Here is a 17,554-nt window from a genome sequence, read left to right as displayed (position 1 = left end):
TTGATATTTTCAAGTTTGATTCCATTACTTATGTCTGTATAGGCTCTTAATTAGATGTTAATACATTTTATTATTACAAATTTTATTATTACTTTATTTTATTATTCAAGTTTTACTGTTCGGTAAGTAAAATTCGTTTGACTTATAGTTGACTCTTATCACGTTCTCAATTTTTCACTAAAGCAGAGAGGAAGCTGAGAGCGGCCAACACGGCGTTTTCGGCGACATCGATTTTTCGCACTGGAAATGGGCGCCATCTGCATCCACTTTGAGAGAAGATGCTACATCCACTTTTAGGTCTTGGTGGTAAAATCTGCATGTGGTGGAAGTCTGAGCTACATCCACTTTCAGGCAGTTTATGTCCGTGCTGCAACCATAGTTACTATCTCTATGCCAGACTATGCCCGAAGGTCTGAAAAGAGCGGGAAGGGGGGAGCAGGAAAAATAAAAGTACATATTAAATATTAAATCCTCTACATACATGTTGCCGTATCAAAATCTCCTGTATAATAAACAATTTGATACGTCTGGAGACGCATAATGTATCGTTGCCCGCGTCCCGTTCCCTTCTTTGTCCTGCTTCTCAATTCAGCATCCCATCCGCTCCGGACATTCGCTCGTGGCACTGACAGTGGCCGTCGGTTAGCATTCTATCCGCTCGGAGGAGCACATGTTAATTAACGCGACGAGACTCCGATTGTAAGTATCCCGCGAGTCGACGAAATATTTGAACTTTTAAAAAAAGCATCAAGGAAAATCACGTTGATGTTGTCATGGGTGAAATCTCACCCTGGTATATATTTTTTTATTTTCGAAATAAAAAAAGCCAAGCGAATGCAATTAAATGTTATTTATTATCATTGAATATTAGATGAAAAGTAGAGGAGTTATTGTCCGCAGCGGATAATCTAACATTTAATAAGAACAAGACAAAATTCGCATGAGATGAAATTTCACTCTTTAACGTTATCATGACCTTTAATTATTCTCCGAAAACGGCGTTACAACAACTTTGACATTCTGTACAATTAGTTGCTAATATATTTTTTAATTGTACACATTGCTCTTTAATTAACATACAGCTAGCAAATATCCGATGCTTCGACAGAATAATTTTCTTTATTTTCAGTAATCAATAAGTAGTAAATCAATGTCGCGTACAGTTGAAAGGCCTCCTTGCATTCCCCTCGTTGTCCCGGAACCTTCGAGAAAAAGATGCCCAAGGGCAAGTCTTTCTTGTTTCAACCGCCGCCGAGGCCCGCAATGTTTATATCGCGCCGATTGTGTTGATCGGCTCGCGAGCGACGACACTTTTTGCTCTTCGTTTGACGTTTGACGAATTTTTCGGGAAGTCGGTGTCGTTGAAAACACCCCTCTCCGCTCTCACGTTCCTCTCTGGTTTGACTTATAGACTGGTTGGTTCTTATCACGTTCTCAATTTTTCATTAAAGATAGTGACGACTTATAGCGGAAATTTTAAAATTAATAAAAATAACGGGTCATCCGTCAATGGGCCGAGTTTTAACAAAGACTTGAATCTTAATTAACCGGGATTCAACTCTCGTATTCTTTGAGTTTTTCAATAGCACCGTTAGATGGCAGTAAGTGTGCCATTCAGCCGGAATGAATCCAGCGGTCTTATTAGTTCCATTAACGCAGCTATAAGTCGCTACCATCTTTACTGTCAAATATTCCTAATCAATTAAAACTTTTATATGGATAATTGTTATCCATTTTGTGTCAAGTTATAACACTAAACATGAAATAAATAGCTATTTGTTAAATTTTCTTATTATATTATTATTAAAATGCGCTTGATGTCTCTCCACAATATTTCCCTTCAATATTGAATACTCTTATCGCTTTTTTAAGTGCTAATTCCTTTATAATAATTTTTAATCACCATTCTTGTATAATGTGAGGCAAATCATCAGCATTTCTTGGAAACTTTTAAGTGACCAATTCGATCCCCGCCGGCGCTGAGGTAACGCCGAAAGAAACGAGTCAAGGAAATTCGAACCTCTTCTTTTTCGCTGCACTTTTCGCAAAATCGAGTTTCTAAAATCCACGCATCGTGAGAAACGAATCTGAAGGTGTGTACACCTTCTTCCTTTTACATGCTCCATCCGAATAACGAGTCTGCGCGCTGCGGGAGATTTCTATTTGGCTTTTCCCGGCCCCGCCAGATACACCTATTCCCGTCAGTCACGTGGTGAGCTTTCGCGGGTACGGATCGCGTTCCCTCGCGCGGTCCCCCTTCCTGCACGATAATCAGGATAAATCCTTGGACACAACGTGAGAAAAGTCAGCGAACGAGAGAGCCAGAGCCGGGACTCATCACGGATCAGCGGACGTTTTTGAAATTACCGCCAGAGGTGGGTTGAAAAATTTTTGTCTTTTAACCTATTCCCCCGATAACCTTTCTCTTCGCCTTTTTGTACGTTCGAAAGTGCACATTTCTTCCGCGTTCGTGATTATACCCGGACTGCCTCGTGAAGGAGACACTCGCGAATCCTCGAATCTTTAATGGCACGAAGAGATTTTGGAGAGTTCACGGTTTCCACTTGCCTTTCTTCAGATTTTCTCTCTCTCTCTCTTTCTCTCTCTCTCTCTCTCTCTCTCTCTCTCTCTCTCTCTCTCTCTCTCTCGGTCTCTCTATCTATCTCTCTCTCGCTCACTCACTCACTCTCTGTCCTTTCGCTCTTCCCCTCGCGGCCATAGGCGCGCTAATTCAGCAAAAATAATAGATAGCCGCCTACAAGATAACTCGTGGCTCGACATAAGTGCATTATTATTTCGAAGGGCGAGGATATACCGCAACACGGTAGATATGGTCGATACTCTACAACAGAATAGCCATTTGGCATCTAATATCTACTTGGGAACGGTCTGCAATGTCCGATATGATACTTGGTTGCTGCATTGAATAATACAATATACATCGATACTTAGCGGACGGTGGTATTCTACCGAGGCGGGTTCATCGCGCGTTGACGTAGGAAGACGTGTCTACAAGAAAAAAAGACGCGGACTCGCCGTTGCTACGGTCTTTAGCCTTCTCGCGCGTTACTTCGAATCTCGCGCGACAGCTCCGGTCGATCTCGTTTCTTCTCACAGAATTTTTCCTCTCTTTCCCCGCGGCCGAGTTTTTTGCAGAATGACGTCGATGTTTTTGTCGTCATTAATATGTGATTTAACATGTCCATCTTTGATGCGTTAGCTTTCGTGTAAGATTTTGCTGTTTGTTTTGTGCGAAAACTCGCTTGACCACTAATGACGCTGATTTTCGCGAATCGTTCTGTGGTTTGATTTAACTTGGAGCAAGCGTTCGTTATTTTTTATAAATCTTTGTTAAAAATATATTGTTGTTGGGCAAATTTCTTAATCACTCGTGCGATATAATTTTATGTAAATATACGTGATAATATGCAAGAAAAATTATTAATGCTAAAAGAGGAGACTCATACGTTGAATAAAAATCATCGTAACGTACGACTAAATCTCAAAAGTAAATTTAAAAGCTTTTGCTTTTTTATTCTCAAACTGAAGCAAAGAATCACACGTATATAGCGCTCGTACGAACAAAACGAAACTTGGAATTGAAAGGGCCGGTGTGCATATTTGTTAATTATTTTTATTAGGCCTTTGGCAGCCGCATATTTTGTCAACTCCGCGCACGACGAGAGAGAACTGTTAATCCTGCGGCTGAAATCTCGTCAATTAGTAATTTCGATAAATGGATTTGGCTAGCTCATGTGCTCAATTAGTCACGTCCCGCGTATTAATTAATGAGGCGCGATAAACTCACCGGCGATTTTCGCGGTCGTCACAACACGCTGGTTAAAATTCCAAAGGTGCAGCCTTCTTCTCAAACTTCCCTCGCCGCGGAGGCCGCCGTGCGACGCGAAACTGCGCGAAATTAAAACGCACGGCGGAATCGGGCGAATTAAACAGAAACCTCGCGTGTTACCCGGCAAGTTCGAAACTCGCTTTGGCGGATCTGTCGCTTGCGACGGAAATCCACTTTGAAAATGAAAGGAGCGCCGTGATCTAAGATGAGACGTTCAGAATTATGCACCGAGCAAGGAAGAAGGGAGAGCAAGAGAGGAAAAACAAGATGTACAACCGCCGGGAAAAAGCCGAATTTATAATGGCCCGTATATAAATGTACGCTTACGCGACTTGCATTAATTTCCCCAAACTGGTCTTGCCAACTGCCTCGAAGACGGTGGGCTTTCCGCTCCAGTCTAGAGCATTTGAAAGCACTCGAGGGAATGATGAACGACTCGCGTACAATCCCGGAAGTGGAGTGCGCGGATTTACTCGTCTTGGAGCGCGAAACGGTAACTAGCCGGGAAGAACTTGGTCCATTTTCGCTCAATCGCGCACAGTCAATTGTCAATATACCATATTACAGACAATAACAAAAGTATTAAAAATTAAGCAATTTCTTAGATCTTCAAACTGCCATTGAAAGCAATTTTGGTCTTTCCAAAATGTCGTTCCCCCTGCTCGTTCGATATAATCTAGAGCTACCGAAAATGAAAAATATATCGCCAACATCCTCAAAAGATGTCCTCGTGTCTTCAGCAAGATACTTGGCATATCCTAGATGACAAATCTGTAAAAAAATTGCATCGAAAATATGCTTGCTACCGCCATCACCGCGTGGAGATGTCCTGGACGCAGAAATAAATCTTGCGAGAACGGGAAGGGAATAGAAAGAAGGATTTAGAAGCATTTTCAATCTTTTCTCTTTAGAAAAAAATGTTTCAGGCGAAAGTTGTGTTGTTTCAAGGGGAACATAAAACAATCTATATCAGTTTGTTTACAAATGACGCTATTTTTTAAATATTCACTCATTACTTTTCTTAAATAGAAATCCCAACTTTTTATTATACCATCTTATTCTACCAATTAATTTTAACAACTTTTGCCTGAAACATTTTTTTTACTTACCTAATATTTTTTGAGATATTTAAGGAAAACTTGGTAACTTCTTTAATATTTAACTAACGATATCTCGCTGTTTGTCCGAAGAAAAAATAGTACTAGACTTTTTTACTCTATTTGGTCTTGAGAATATATTGTTAGAATAGTGCTCTAATTTTTTTTTGTTAACTTATCGACTTTCGGAAATTTCGAAATCATCAAATTAACAAGAGTCAGGACGCTCTTGTAATAAAAAGACCATCAGTTGATTGAAAAAAAGCAAGCATAAATAGCAAAATTAATACACTCCACGCACGAAATTGATGAGGTCCTAACACCGACCGACAGATGTTCCAACCGATCAGACGTTTCAGCCAGATATTGCTCTTATGCAGTTTTAATTCTGTCTCCATGCTGTATAACTTGACGTACAGCTCATCTCTGTACGCGGATGATCTAAATCTATACGGGCGAAGTTCTTTTGAAAGTCTAAAGTTCTTCGCAACGAAGTAAACCTCACAGCGTGGCTTTTGCTCGGTCTTGTCTCAATCGCCGAGCTTCGTCTTCAGGATATTCCCGAAATATCCCCTCCTCCCGCGTTTCACAGCGCTGTCAGTTCGTCTTTCAATTAGCGACTTTTAAAGTATCCTCTTAAATGTTTGTCATAATTTGCACATAATGTGAGCCTCGATAAAATTGAATAGTAGCAATAAAAACAAGTCTACCAGCGTGGAAGTCTCGCGGTACTTTGGAATGAGCGACGGGCGAACGAGCATTTCCGACGAAATGATCACGTGCGCGATGACTAATTAACGAGTTCTCAGCCGGGAGGGTATTATCTTTTCTCGAGCCGCGCATGCCGCGGAAGATTATGAGATATGATAACGTTTCGGCAATCTCCGTCACGTCATGCAAAAACGCGCGTCTGCTGGCGTTAAATGAGCGCTCTATTATTTGGAGCCGCGTCCTATCTCAAGATTTGCCCGTGGCTGCATCGCGCTCGCACTCCACCTTGCGTTATCTTACGATGAACGTAATTAGTAATTTGTTCTCTGCAGCGCAATATTGTCGGACGATAAGCATTGTATGATTGCGCGAAATGCAACGTTTAAAATGTCAGCTCTCATGCGGACCCAGTATTGGATACGCCAGTATTGGATTGGAACAAGAGAGAGAAAGAAAGGGAGGGGAGGGGAGGGGGGGGGAAAGAATAAAAAAAGATACGAAGCGTAAATGCGCGGGTTTTGTGTCGATATAATTTTTCGACGCGCGGCGGCGAGAGACGCGTCAGGATATCGAAATACGCGATCGCTTTTCCGCACAAGTCAAATGACATCAGGTTTAATTTAACGCGAGTGAATAAACGAACAAACGAACAAACGAACAAACGAGCGAGCGAACGGACGAACGGCGAATCGTTTGCATACCGACCCTTTCCTTGCTTTCCCCAACATTGGATGGATTCGCGTTTGGGCGAACGAAAACTCTCTCTCTCTCTCTCTCTTTCTCTCTCTCTCTCTCTCTCTCTCTCTCTCTCTCTCTCTCCTTTTTCTCTTTCTCCCTTTGTGAATGTAGCATGTGCATAACGTCAAGTTCGTATCTGTCATACAACGTGTTTGCGAGCACATTCGTCAAAGGATGAATTTCCTATTTTCCCTCGGCCATTCGCGCACGGGCGAACAGCTCTTTGAACTCTTCCTTTCGGATGCATGCAATTATAGCGCACCTTGTCGGAAGTATGGAGTTACTGGTGGATCGAAGAGCGCTTTATTACAGAACACGACGCAAAATTAACGGGATGTCGACGCATTGCGTTGTTTTACCGTGAAATTTGATGCGGATTCCGTTTCGACGAAAAACATCGACGAAGTAAGAAAAGAGAGAAAGACACAGAGAGAGAGAGAGAGAGAGAGAGAGAGAGAGAGAGAGAGAGAGAGAAGGAGGGAGAGAGAAAGAAATGAAACGAGAAAGTTTGTTCGAGTGGTTTCGAAGTTCTTAAATATCAACATTTGAAAGCTTGGTGTAACTCGATATTTCGAATTTCCGTTAAAAAAGAAAAGCATCTCAAGTCGAGAGAAGTCGGGAGAAGAAATCTTTCTTGAGTGGAACAACTTCGTTCGTTGTACAATTATCGAGGTAATTATTATAGACGCATGAAATTCTGACGGCGCCGGCGGCAAGTACGGTGCATATTCTGCGATGTCGTCGGACGATCAGAATTAACGATCAGCGCGATCGGTAAAATCCCACGCGGCTCTTTGCGCCGCCATCGAGAGAATCCCCGCGAAGATAGCGTGCGGAGAGGCGAATTTCGTTCACCGCGATGCGACGCGACGAAGAGAGCCCCGCCTGGAGACTTTCAGGACGGCACACTTTACTTCACGCGCGCAACACGCGCGTCGCTTTAAAAGATTCAGACGCAGTGAATATACATGCTTTTAAACATACATTTGCGCGCCCCCGGGAAATCGCCAGGTCGGAAGGGAGGGAGGGAAGAAGGGAAAAGAAGAATAAAGTCGGCACCTCGCGTAATCTCGTGCTCGTTCCCGCGTAGGGGTTGCCAGGATTTTTCCAGGTTCAGCGTAGATTACGATTAGAATTGCCACATTTGTCCCAAAATTGGTTATCCGACTGCAACACCAACTGAGAATCTCAGTCTTTTATCTAAACAGAGAAAATGGTTTCTCTGTTTAGAAGCTATGCGGAAATAAAATGGGAATTCACGCTTTTTTCGATCAGAAATGTCGATACGCTTTTACGGCAAGCGATTTCAACAGTTTGTAGCTGAACGATTCGCGGAGGTTGTAATGTGCTTTGACAGTCTGCAATGTGCGATGCAATGTTACATAATTAAAAGCGCGCTTGCGGTGTCCCGATGTGCGAAAGAGTGAAGGAAGAAATAAAATTCCAGGGTAAAATGAGAAACCAGAGAACATACTCGGAAATTTTAGTCCCTTCGCTTAGTCGCGTATTTGAAGCATTACGTTTCTAACTCGAATCTACGTGGGGATTCTGAGAAATCGGATTAAATCTCAAGACTGTTCTAAGGATTAAATCTCACGGCTGTTTTATGCTGCTTTTTAAGAAAAAGAATTAAGGAGAATTTTACCTCGAGAGACGCAAGTTCCGCCGAGCAGAGACGTTTCTCGTGTCGCTCGTCCTTACGTCGCCGTGGAGAGGACTTAGAAAGGGCGAGGTCGAAATGAGATCGAAGCGGAAACCTTCGGTGGAAAATTGGCCGTTGTGTCGCGTTACGTTACTTCATGTCGCGGAACTTCGCGGCCCGGTCGCTAAGCAAGAAGATATTGAACCCTATGTCTCATAAAAAATGAACTCCTCGTCCAATCGTAATTTCGCGGAACACACTGCGCCGGTTACTTTCGATCAACCGACGGGATAGACAATGTTATGAGGGCCAGGCTACTATGACCAATGACGTAGGAGCGTTCGATTCCGTCACGGAAATAGGAGCGTTTCAGCAAGCTAAGAGTTCTGCCAGCGGCATAATTTCGACGAGTTCGTGTGTGTTCTCCTGTCCACCTCGCTCCTCTCTCTCTCTCTCTCTCTCTCTCTCTCTCTCTCTCTCTCTCTCTCTCTCTCTCTCTCTCTCTCTCTCTCTCTCTCTCTCGCTGTCTCACTATTTGGACATTGCGCTGAACACCGCAAAGATAACGCGAGCTTAATCACGTTATGGAAACGTTAATGGAAACAACAGGGAGCGGAGTATAAGCATTACGTCGCGAAATCCGAAAATCCGATTTAACTGATGCTCCATTTCGAAATTCTCCGGCTGTGCCCGAACAAGCGTCTGCGTTGCTATCGATTGCTGTCCGTCGCTGGCATTGTTGTCATCCATTTTACCTCATTTTATTATCTCATTTTATCTCGTAATTTTTGTTATTTGTATTCATTATTATTATTATTATAAATACATCGCGAGTTCGTCAATTATATCACTCTGTCATACGACAAAGCTTCATACGAAGCTTCGCGCTACGACCTCCCCCTTTCTCTGTCACAGATTAATTAATTTCTTTCAATTTTTATCGGTGGTCGGTCGATGAGATTGTGTTCGGATATAATATCGCATTCAAGCGGTAAGATTCATAAAGGCAACTTCGATATCGAATGTGTCGGCCAGCCACAAATACATTTTTCCGCCCACTCGTTGATCCTGGAAAATCGGCGGGGTGAATGGCGGGAATGGAAACGGTCGTTTGACGAATCCGGCTTTCCGAACCCAGCTTTCACCCTTTTCGGACACGCGCGAGCTTGAAGAGTTCCTCCATGAAATGAATTATCAGTCCGGCGACAATTTTCTTAGGTCGTGTGCTCGCCCTTGAATCTCATCGTGCGATTTGTTAGGGGAGAGAGGGGGGGTATCGTTACCCGCGATGTAAGGGAATCATTAAAAAATGCGTACATGTCGAATTGAACCGTCATAAATAATCGAAATTCGTTACGCCTTGCTTCGATATGCGACGCGCCGCCCTCGCCGGCCATCGTTCGCGGCGCGGTCCATCGATTACCGCGAAATAATGAATGCCGCGAGCGATTGTTTACATGGCCGGCGCAGCACGCGTCTTATGATCGAACGTGCTGTCGACCTTTACACATCGCGCCCACGCACGCGCGTCCATTGCGCCCGGGAAATTAGCGTTTCGTTCGCGCCGAAATTCGAAGGCGCGGAGAAAACGCGTTGCGCGCATTCGTCGATCCCCTCGAAGGAAATTCGATCGGATCGCCGTCGTCGTTGACGTGTCCTCAAATTCAGGCTGACCGATTTCAGCGAATCTGTGAAACGTCTTGTAACATGTCTTCATCCCGTCTTACGTAAAACGAAAGTAAATCTGTTGCAGCTTTGAATGAGTAAATAAATGTCACGGGCTTTGAAAAGCGTGGCTCGCTGACTTCACTGAGTCTACGGAACTTCTCGCAGCACATCTTCACCTTGTTTCAAATAAAAAAGCAATAAAATCGTTCCTATGGAATAAATAAATAAATAAACGTCGCCCGAGCTCTCAAGAGCCTGGCTCTCTGATTTTATCAAACGAAACTCCTTGCGACATGTTTTCACTTCATCTCGCGTAAAATGAAGGATTTGTTCCCGTTGAAGAAATAAATAAATTTCACGAGCTCTCGAGAGCCTGGCTCTTTGATTTCACTAAATCGACAAAATTACACGTCTTTGATTTCACTAAATCTACGAAATTACCCGTCTCCGTCTGTCGTCTCGCGTGCAAGAAAGATGAATTTGTTTTCGTTGAATGAATAAATAAATTTCACTGGCTCTCGAAAGCGCCCCGAGGGGGACAAAAGCGCCGGGCGCTCAAACTGCTGAAGCTCCATAAAAACGACGGTCATTCCGACCGCGTGACATCTTTCGTCATCTCGGGGACGCATTATCGCCGGTGGATCTGGATCCGCCATTCGCGACGATAAAACGAGCGGCCACTTTTCCCCCGCGAATGAGAGAGTGACGGATATAACGAGTTTTAAAGAATTATCGGCTCTTAGACGGCGCTCCGAGTATTCGCGGCCAGCTGCCGCCGTCTCTTTCTCGGCGGGACACCAAGTTTGTTTTCGCGAATGCCAAAGGAGTCACCGTATGCTCGCCGTCGCAAATTCGCTAATGGTGTTCTTCGGCAAAAAGAAGAAGAATGGCAGGCGCCGCTAAAGTGGGAGCCACTAAAAGTGCATTTTCTCGTAACAAGTTTGTGTAACTACTGCTACCTTGAGAGACAACCACGCCAATCCGTCAGCCTGTCCGGTTTCGTGATAACGTCATAACGATGGAATTTCGCGATTGTTTCAACTCTCACGCGATCGGTCCTCCGTTATTTTTTACAGAGGAATTATATACGCGGCGGTACAAACGAGCGAATTTCGAAATTGCTGACTTCGCGACATCGTATTTCGCGAGTCGACCTCCATTTTCCCTCTATATATACTGCTAGCATTAATGGCCGCGCATAAAAGCACATGATTTTTATCGCTGACTTCCTCCCTCTCTCTCTCTCTCTCTCTCTCTCTCTCTCTCTCTCTCTCTCTCTCTCGTTCTTCCTTTCTCTGTCTCCTCCGTATCGAATCGTGCGGAGTATGCGGGACGTCGCCCGCGATTTATGCCGCGAGAAAGTTTGACGCGCCGCGAGTGACAAGGCGAAACTTTATTTTGACAAACGAAGTTTTCAGAAGAGCCAACGGAGTCGTAATGACAAACGGAGGAGAAAGGGAATCGACAAAGGGGGATCGTGAGGGCCGCTCGCTGTTTAAATTCGCAGGCGAATCCGTCTTAATGGTTTACTCGTTACGTGCCCGACTCTTTCGTTTTCCCTTCAATTTCATCCGTTTTTAGACCTTGTAACCTTTACCTTCCTCGTGACTATTATTAACCCCCGTTGCCCGGTCGGCTGACGTACGTATGTTACAGTCAATATTGTTCAATGTTCCATTTTATGCCGGCAACATTTCGCCGGCTGTCGCGTCGAGAAGGAAGGAAAATGGCGTGATATACGTTATATACGGGCCGTTGCTTCTCATATTAATCCCGAAGCATACGTTTACATACATACTTCACGTACGAGAATATCGCGGTTTGGAGGGGGGGCAGGTAAATAAAGTTGGAGATCCAATCGCCTCGCGTTTAACCCCGTGATTAATGGCCCGATCGAACGTTCCGTGGCAGACGCGGCGCGGCTCTCCGCTAATTAATTATGAGCTCTCAATTTTGTAGGCTGGATTTCGTAGGCGAGTCCTGCGCCTCTTTCCGCTACAATGAGAAATCAAATTCGACGACCGCGCGGCACCCGCGGCGCCGCGCTATCTTCTTCTTCGGGAGACCTGGACCTAATTCTCGTCGTCCTTCATTGTTCTCGTTATCTCCGGCTACAACGGTGCGGATTAACCCGTGGTATCCCATAAATTCCACACCGACGTTGAGCTCGGCCGGCATTGATTTTCCCCAACAAGTGTAACAAGCGTCTCGCGAGGAAGATTCCCTTCGCCCTTGTCGGTCGCGTCGTCGAAATTATTCAGCGGCCGAAGGTGAACGCGCGAAGAACGGTTATTCTTTCGTTCTCCTCGACAATCCGACGCTTCGTGGCGATACAGTCAGCCTCGTGTATGCCTTATCAATCTATGGCTCGAGAGTTTTACGATTTTTTTCGCAGCCTTACACGTGTAAACTACTCAGTGAGCAAGGAATCGTTGATACGACGTATCGCGCAACGATATTCCATTATATTTCAGTGATATTCAATATCACGTAACGTTTTCCAATGCGTACTTTTCAATGGCGCATCCACGTCGCTGCGAATAACTGTAGCTTGTTTAAAATATTTCTGCACTATTAGAAAAGATCGTATTGCGCTTGGAAATATTTTCGAGATATTAATTAAGCGAGAACGTTCGAGAGATACGCGTGAAAGCAGCATTTCAAGTTTCAAGACGCTGATTTAATCTCCCTTGCTCACCGGCTAGTTCTAATGCTAACCCAGTAAACGTTAGCAACATCATGATATCACATCAATGTTATAATTTCATGAATATTCAAAGGTATGTAAGTATGCAATACGTAACACACACTGTACACAACCGTCGCACCGTTGAGCGGGAAATTATGACGTCGATGTAACGCCACCGTTACTCAACGTCGACGATCGGGAAGTCACGCATCCCGCGTATTCATTCGCAGTCTCTCGCGAAAACCCCTGCGTCATTAAGGTGCGAAGGTCTGGCTCAGCCAGCAGCGACAGCAGATAAGAAAGGAAAAGACAAAGAAAAAATAGAAAAAAATTCCAAATACCCCGAGGCGTAATCGGTTTCCATCAATTATTGTCTACCGCGACTTTCTTCGTCTCCGTCTCCTTTTTCTTACTCTCCCTCTCTCCGTCCCTCAGGCCGCCACTCCTCTAATTCACCGGTCGCTTTCTTGGATAGAAAAAAAGCTCGCCGCCTTAAACGTAGAATAATTCTCTCTCCGAGCCACGGAGGGCTGCCGTGATTTTTTGCACCTCCGCTCTCGGCGGGCGTCGGGTATCCATTAATCGTCCAATATATTACATATTTATCGAGAAGCCGCATATATATAGAAAGCTCCGCCCCGTACACCGCGCGGTAGTTTTTAATAAACCTACGCGCCGGCAGCGTGTCTTGTTTTATTTAGAAGGCGAGAGAGAGAGACAGAGAGAAAGAGAGAGAGAGAGAGAGCGAGAGCGAGCGAGTTTGCTAAAACAATCTCGTGCCACGATACTTATAACGCGGAAGAGAGCTCGACCGCGGCGCCGACCGTTCGTATTTTCCCTCTCGATCAATGAAGACTAAGTGAACGTAAAGTTGAATGGATTCATTACGTCTCGCGTGGCACGATCGAACGAGCGAACGAGCGACTGTACGTCGGTCCGGCCGTGCGCGCGATTAATTATGCTGAGCGCCGACGAACGGGCGATCGGAAGATTTGCATGTAGACGAGAGCGGTGAGTTTTCCATGTGCCTTCGACGCTATCGACTTTTCGCTTTGACCGACGATAACGCCTACACGAGAGAGATCATTCGATAAAACAGGCTAGCGGAGAGCGGAGTGTCCTCTGGAAACGTTGTCGTTTATAGCCGAACGATGAAGCCTCGACGATGAGGCAAGCTGGTTGCGAGAGAAAGGGAGAGAGAGAGAAAGAGAGAGAGAGAGAGAGAGGGGGGAGGGGGTGGAGAAGTGAAAAGGGAAGCTCGTGGAAAAACCGAAAGCGAAACAGCTGAAGCGCGACAAAATTCGGCGATTTCGCACGGTTTCGCGAGCGACGAGAGATCCGCGCGAAAAATAGGCGGGACTCGCGCGAGCTCGAAATGCAAGACGAAGTCGTCGTCGTTTATACGCCTATACGTCGCAACGACGTACCCGTCAAGACGACGATATTTCAACGGCCGTTTTCAGATCGCCAATGCCAGTCGAGGCCGGCTGGATGTATGTGCATTGTCATCGTTACAACGCGATGTCTTCTTCCCAAGTGCCTTGTCCACTTCCACCCCTTCCCTGTGGACTCTCTTATCTCGCGAGTAAACGTTAGTTATATCTCTCTGAAAGAGTATCTCGAGATCGATATTAAGTTTATATCAAGTTTACGTTGTCTCTTCCTCTTTTTCCCTCTCTCGCTCTCCTCCTTCTCCTATTTTAGTATCTGCTATTAAAATATTTATTTAAAATATGATATTCATTTTAATATAAATGACGCGAACTATAAGGTTGTACTTTTACGTGCTTCCCAGGGTGCGAAATAAGTTCCCAAATAAGCTTCCTCTTTCTACTTCTCTACCTTGGCGAGTGATATTCCCGCGTGACATAAAATCGGATATTCAAATTTTATTCGCGCAACGCCGATGCGCAGATGTCTTCGATGATGTCGTCCTCGCAAATGGAGTTTGAGTGCTGCACGATAAAATCGAGAACGCATTTCACGCAGCGAAACGAAGCGAAATGCGAAGGGGCAGTTTTCCCTCTCTCGAAGCGGGACCCGGTTGACCAGCGAGGCGATAGCGCGAAAATTATGTGTTCCGCTCGGTGCGCGCTGTTTCGTCTGGACGCTCTTCGCGATTCTTTCCCTTTGCCATTTCCTGCCTCCTGCCAGCGTTGCTGTTGAAATTGAAAGAAGAATCGATGATGGTTTCTGCCCGGATCGTCCTCTCCTGCGCGATCGCCGCCCCTTCGTCCGCAAATATACACGCTGTGCCGCGGTGGACATAACGATAACGTAATCGCGATACGACGGCGCAGTTTCTCCCTCGCGATTTCTCTCTCCCCTCGTCGTTCGAGGAACTTCCAGCTGCTCTCAAGGAAGAAAGTTCGAATGTCACACACGGAAACGCACGTCGACGTGTGCATTATTAATCGTACGCGAGGAAGCGGAGTGTTATATTTTCGGTATGACATCTTTCGGAAGATGTCCGATAGGGTAGAATAGATCGCCGTCTCTACAGCCGGAGCGGATCGATTAATAATCAGCGACTCTACGTCGCGTCCATCTCTGAAATAAAAGCGGAAGATACCAAATCGCGAATAGCGCGTGACACTTTCAGCCGTAAATCGACTACACGCGGAGAAGCGACGTCCATTGTTTTTTTCTTTTTTTCGAACTGGGGTATATTTCGCCCCGAGTATTGTTTCCAAAGAATGGGGCCGCGCGAGAAACGATCCGGTGCATCCATCGGTGGATTTTATATATGTGAATTTTATGTATACACGTCGCCACCCGGCGTTGTCATTCAGACGCGTCCCTGCGCGCGCTGTATTACATGAGAACGTCGTGACAGTAATTTGTAATTATAAGAGCGAAAGGGAAACCTCCCTCTCGTTCTCTCTAGCGAGCGGCTCGCTCGCCGATAAATGCCGTCGGAAAACGGCATATGTTAACGACGGACATACACTGTAGCGAGAGCACGCGATATCGCGTAATCTCCCTTGAAATTCCTCCCTTCCTCATGATTAAAAAAGTTTCATCGCGAAAAGAGAGATTCGTCTCTACGAGATCTTTTTTTGCGAATTTCTGTGTCTTTTATAATCGCGCTTATTGCTGCTTTCTCTTTCTCTGTCAACTGTGAACATACGTGAAGCACGTCGCGTCACCAGCGACCGTCAGCCGTTATTTAACAAACTTTTCTTTCTCCCGTGATAAAGACAAATAATTCTGGCATATAATGGCGCAATGCGCACATTGTGACTGAAATAACAACTTTAATTATTACATCATCGTCGGAAAACTCGAAGTAATTTTGTTTCGCTCGTCGCCCGTCCGCTCGCCCGCCCGCCGTCATCTCGTTCGCAAACTGCAGCTTTATTCTCCCCTCCCTCCTCCCGCTCACGAGTTAACTAATTCTCTTTCAGTGTTACTTAACTGGAATAATCGTTATTGTGTCTAGTTAAAGCGTCCATACACAGAAAACATCGCTTTGATGTCACTATTCCAATAAATAAATGAAGCGTTAAGGGCTAAGTGCAAAGAACGGAGCTAATTAAAATTTGACGAAAGACCAAATGACTCACGCTTTAAAAGAATTATTCGCGCATATAACGTGCTATTATATTATATATTACACGGGGCTTTCGAATGTTTGTTGTTGTGCGTCGATAATTTCGTTGGCTCGAACGACGATTCAATTTACGGACGCGGGATCAGCTGATCGCCTGAAAAGTGGACAGAAAGAGGTGCGAGCGGGATATGTAAATTTGTAAAGATATGCGATATGTATTTTTCTGCGCGTACTGTCGAGGAAAGAAACATGGCTGGGAAGCTGACGAGCTTCAGCGAGCTCCCGGTACCAATTTTCGCGACTTCTGCGACGAACTTTCCGTCGATTTCGGCATATTCACGCGTAGCGTGGTGTCGATTTCCGGAAATCCCGAGAGCGCATTAATTGTTCCCGCCTAACAGGGGAAGTTGCGGGAGTTGCCGAACATCTGCCTTTTCCCAAGGGACGTAACAACGTTTGTATCTCGCCGCAAGACGCATTCCCATCGTGTTCTTGTGACCGAGGCACGCCATGGGAACAAACTTTACGTCAACCTTAGCGTAACGTGCAAACTGGTCCCTCCACAGAACACCTTATTAGACTTCGATATTTGATGGTTGATCCTTTCTTGCTAGCTCGTCGCGCGTCACGTCCGAAAATCCCACCCAATTTGGTCTCTCAATTAAAGTCACGTATTTCAGCGAGACAAACCGCCGACAAACTCTACTTCACTGTCAACCGCTGGAAGTGGATGAAACTTACTTGATGGACGTGCAGTCGGCTCTCGAGTAACGCAATCAGCTCGAATGGCGTAACAACGATGCGGATCTCCAACAATTGCGAGGCTCATTTTTCGAGAATTAAACCGATCGATTTCGTTTATCCTAAACGTTTGAACTTTGAAAACTTGTACCAATTGTGCGCTCCGTATAATATAGAAATTAAAAAATTCTCGAAAAATGCAAATGTTCGATTTTCACTTCTGACAGACTCAAATTAAATTGAGCCTGATAAATATTTGTATCTCCTTTTAACCCATTAGCGTTCCATTGACGGGTAGCACTTTTTATTGAATAAAATCTCTCGTGCTCGATTAATGTACAATATTATTTTTATATTCTCAGCGGTGCTAAAAACTTCAGTCATATCTGTCTTTTCGATAAAAATAGTTCTATAGTTAATTTGAGACCTCCAGAGAAAATGGAACAGGTCGGTTCTTTGATCAAAAGTATTTATCAAATAATTATGACATTTAATAAGTTAATATATATTGATTGCCATAAAAGGATCTCGAACGACCGGGTGTGCAACATTTTCACATCTCAATAATTAGCATGCGAGAAGGCAGCAATTACACCTGACAAATTAAATTAAATACACGGCCACTAGCGAGTCGAGGAAACCAACTAACACTCTCGAATCGCGTTTATTCGCCGTGTCTTTGATTATTCAAATTTTAGCTGACCTTTGAAACAATCATCGGAGGAAATCGACGCGGCGATCAACGCGTTAACCTCGCTCGACAAATAAAGTCTGCAAAAGGCAGAGGCCGTTCGCCCCCTCGCTGCCTCCGGCCGACCTTCCTGCCGGGCGCGCTTCGGAAATTTTGAGCGGAAATGTGTTTCCA

At 44.9% G+C, this 17,554-nt stretch overlaps 1 protein-coding gene across 5 annotated transcripts in view; it reads left to right on the top strand.

Annotated features, from left to right (window-relative positions):
- The first annotated feature begins 2,217 nt into the window (after positions 1-2,217).
- The window catches only part of LOC105192666 (uncharacterized), a 36,668-nt gene continuing 21,331 nt past the window's right edge, over positions 2,218-17,554 (top strand). For all 5 annotated transcript variants that reach the window (XM_025298302.1, XM_025298301.1, XM_025298300.1 and 2 more), the window contains exon 1: positions 2,218-2,375. The gene's annotated coding sequence lies outside the window, so the exon portion shown is untranslated. The remainder of the gene's footprint in view (positions 2,376-17,554) is intronic.

The sequence above is a fragment of the Harpegnathos saltator genome, unplaced genomic scaffold, assembly GCF_003227715.2.
Source record: "Harpegnathos saltator strain DR-91 unplaced genomic scaffold, Hsal_v8.6 scaffold213, whole genome shotgun sequence".
In the NCBI taxonomy this organism is placed as follows: Eukaryota; Metazoa; Arthropoda; class Insecta; order Hymenoptera; family Formicidae; genus Harpegnathos; species Harpegnathos saltator.
The sequence above is the reverse complement of the archived record's forward strand: the minus strand, read 5'-3'. Positions and strand labels throughout refer to the sequence as shown.